The sequence below is a fragment of the Sapajus apella genome, unplaced genomic scaffold, assembly GCF_009761245.1.
Source record: "Sapajus apella isolate SASKATOON/1434 unplaced genomic scaffold, GSC_monkey_1.0 scaffold29, whole genome shotgun sequence".
In the NCBI taxonomy this organism is placed as follows: domain Eukaryota; kingdom Metazoa; phylum Chordata; class Mammalia; order Primates; family Cebidae; genus Sapajus; species Sapajus apella.
The window spans coordinates 16,142,991-16,146,567 of NW_022436969.1; the positions used below are offsets into that span (position 1 = coordinate 16,142,991).

Genomic DNA, 3,577 nt, shown 5'->3' on the forward strand with positions numbered 1-3,577 from the left:
ACTAAGCTTTTTGCTCTGCAACCATCTGAATTAGGCAGACTTGGGGTTTCGGAATAGGGTAGAAAAATTGGGCTTAACTCTGAATACGACCAGGTAAAGTGGAAAGTCACACCCAAGGAGCAATTTGGGTGTCAGTAGATAAACAATTACTATGAGGTAGGGCAATTCTTTTTTTTTTTTTTTAACTGTGAATATATATGTTATTTACTCATTTTGTTTACAATTGAAGCTATGGGAATTGAAAATTAATGTCCTTGCCCGTGAGTTTCTTATAGACCCCAGAAAAAGTTTCAACCTTGTGTTCCACATTGTTCTGCTGTGCTTTGTCCAAATGAACCTTTATGAGCTGCTGCCATCCAGTTTCACACGGATTCTCTTGCCCACAGTTTTGCTTGGGAAGACCAAGTCCTCAAAAATTGCATGATGCACAGCTATCAGTGTACAGCTCCTGGGGCACATTTGCTTATTTTTTGTACGGCTTTTTCAAGTTGGTGTAGGCAGAATTCTTCTTTGAATGATAAAGACAACATGCTTCCCAGCAAACTTTTTCTCCAGTTCCTGTACTAGCCAGACTTGGATTTTCTGGAAAGATTTCAGTTGAGGCACAGGAACAAAGATTATGATAGCTTTCCAACCACCACCAACTTCAATTTCCTTGGCTGCCATAATCAGCTCCCTGAGCTGAGCCTTGATGTCTGAGTTCATCTCCAGCTCTAGAAGAGCCTGGGAGATGCTGGACTAGAACTCATCTGGCTTCTCACCATTGGGCTTCACAATCTTGGTGCTCAAACTGAAATGACTTTCTCCTTGCTGAGCGCTGGCTTAAGAAGAGACCAAGGTAGGGCAATTCTTTGTTAAACTGACCTAACAGCATTCTTGCTGAAGGAGACCAATGTGATCAACCATCGCCTGGAGGACAGCAGAGGATGCGGGCTCTGATCAGATATTGTGGGTGATCTATGGGTGATTCCAGCTAAATTGACTAAGCAGGATTCTTGCTAAAACTGGGCAAATTCAGAGACGAACAGAGAAATCCAAAAGCCAAGGCCTACTTGAGAAGGCAGTTCAGGGGAGTCTGGCTAGAATCTGATCAAGGAGAGAATCTTGTCATCCCCTTTGGGGATGCTCAGTGCCTGTGGATGAGACTTTGGATAGGGCAGTTACAGAAGAAATTAGTTAAGGTGAGGTCATACTGTAATAGGATCGACCCTTAATCCAGTATGACTGGTGTCCTCAAGAAGAGAGAAGACACAAACACACACACACACACACACACACACACACACCCACAGAGAGAGAGAAGATCATGTGACAAGGGACACAGAGATAGAAGCATTGCAGCTGCACACCGCAGAATACTAAGGATTGCTGGCCACCACCAGAAACCAGGAAGAGACAGGAAAGATTCTCCACTCCAGGTTTCAAAGGGTGCACAGTCCTGGCAATGGCTTCATTTCAGATGCTTAGACTTCAGAAACGTGAGACAGTAAGTCTCTGTTGCTTTAAGCCATGCATTTTATGGTACCTGTTAAGGCAGCCTTCGTAAACTAGTACCTTATCCATTCATTCACCTAGCTCCCCCTGCCTGTCCATTCATTCAGTCAAATGGCGCTTATGTAGCACTTACTGTGTGCTATGCACTGTTATACAGCAGCTTTGAGGAGGCAAAAATGAGAAAGATATCATCTCTGGTGCTAAGGAACTTGTCATCTCAAGAGGCAAGGCACTGTGGGACACGGAGAAGGAAGACTTGTCTTGGTGTGTGAAGGTGTGGGTGCATGATGGTCATGGAGGACTTAGTGGAAAATAAGCTGAACCAAGAGGAGAGTGCTGTGGTGAAAACAAATGCCTTTCGATATGAGAATAAAACACGGTATTAAAAGGGAATTTAGAATTTTCTCAAACTAACCTTTTAGCAAATAAAGAAATTGATGCCTTTACAGGCTGTGACTAGCCTGATATCTCAGAGCTTGTGGTAGAGCCGGGACCAATGTCACTGAGAAGAGAATCCACTGTGTGCACTCACCGTGCATCTGCTTTGTTTATTCCTCTCCCTGAACCCTCTCCGCAGCCCTCAATTCACAAATGAGGCTGCCTAAGGTCCGGGGAGGGGATATGATTGGCCCAAGTACAGTGAATCGTTTCTCAAATGGCAGAGCCCAGATCAAAGACGATTTGGGGCTGCAAAGCCTCACCACGGCATAATGCTACTCACATTATGAGTAGCATTTTTAACAATTCCTGATCCAGTTTTCTTTTCACTCTCCCCTTGCCTTACAGTTTATTACATACCAAATTAAACCCAGACAGTTCCCAGACAAGAGCTTCCTTGTCTCCAGACATGACAAACTTGTAATGTAAATGAACACTCCTTGAAAGAAATTAGAAGTAAAATGTAATTGTGCCTTTAGGCTCTGCATTCTTTTAAACCCAACAGAATACACTATTCATAAATCATGTGACTAATAGAAGAATATTCATATGTCCTTACAAATATGGAAATTAAATTCCCTTTCTATTGTCATTGCAATCATCACAGATATGGATAAGATTTATTTCTCTTTCACATTTTAAAGAAAGAAAAATCTAAAGAAAATTATCATTACATGTTGATGTTCAGAGTATTTCTGCTAACTAAGCTTATTTATTCCAGGAATATTTTTAAACAAATTTATTTCAAACACATTTTGATGGTCTTAGAATTCAGTGTAGCTGACTATATCAAGTTAAAGAGTAAATGTATATATAAAAGGTTAAAGGGAGTTGAGAATGAGCTGAGGAATAGCATGTTTAAAAAGCTTAAACTACAACCACAACAATGCACAATTCGATACGAAAATATGTTGAGGATATATATATGCATATATACTTACAAATACATGTGTACATGCACTTGTTTTATATAGATCAAAAATAACTCACCAAATATTTAGCCACTAAATTTTGTCATCCTAGGGTAAGGGAGTATCCCTTGAAGCTTGAAGAAGCAAACTGAAGACAAATAAATGTAGTTCTGCTTTAAATAGAAATAGTAAAATTATGAATGTGTTATTTTAGGAGGCAGAGACAGTAGAAACTGAAATTATAAATAGCTTTACCAATGGACTGGATAAATTAATGAATTACAGATATATAAGCAATTAGTGGGATTTTTTTCCACAGGGATAAAGCCTTAGGCTCTAGGTTGTTATTGCAAAGTATTATGAGAGAATTGCCACTTCTTTTCAATAGGAAGGAAGTCAGGCAGGCAAGAAAAAAAAAGAAAAAGAAGAAAGAGAAAGAAAGAAAGAAAGAAAGAAAAAAAGGAAAAGAAAAGAAAGAAAGGAAAAGAAAAGAGTGTCTTTCCTGACCTATTTGAGGCCTGCTTTTGTAGACTTACAAAATTTCTTGAGGACTAACTTCTTTCATGTAGCCCTGAAATGGAAAATGACCTCACCTTCCAGCACTAGATAAGACTTTCTCACAGGGCTTTGAAATTTCTAGCAGGCATCCACAAGCATTCCTTCTCCTGGGATACAGTAGAATGCAGAAATCCTGCTATGCATAAAAGAGTTACAATGCCAGCTATGCCTGTGGA

General features: G+C 39.9%; 1 pseudogene; it reads right to left on the minus strand.

The window, feature by feature from the left end:
• Nucleotides 1–221: 221 nt before the first annotated feature.
• LOC116561353 overlaps nucleotides 222–3,577 on the minus strand; it is a 28,458-nt pseudogene continuing 25,102 nt past the window's right edge.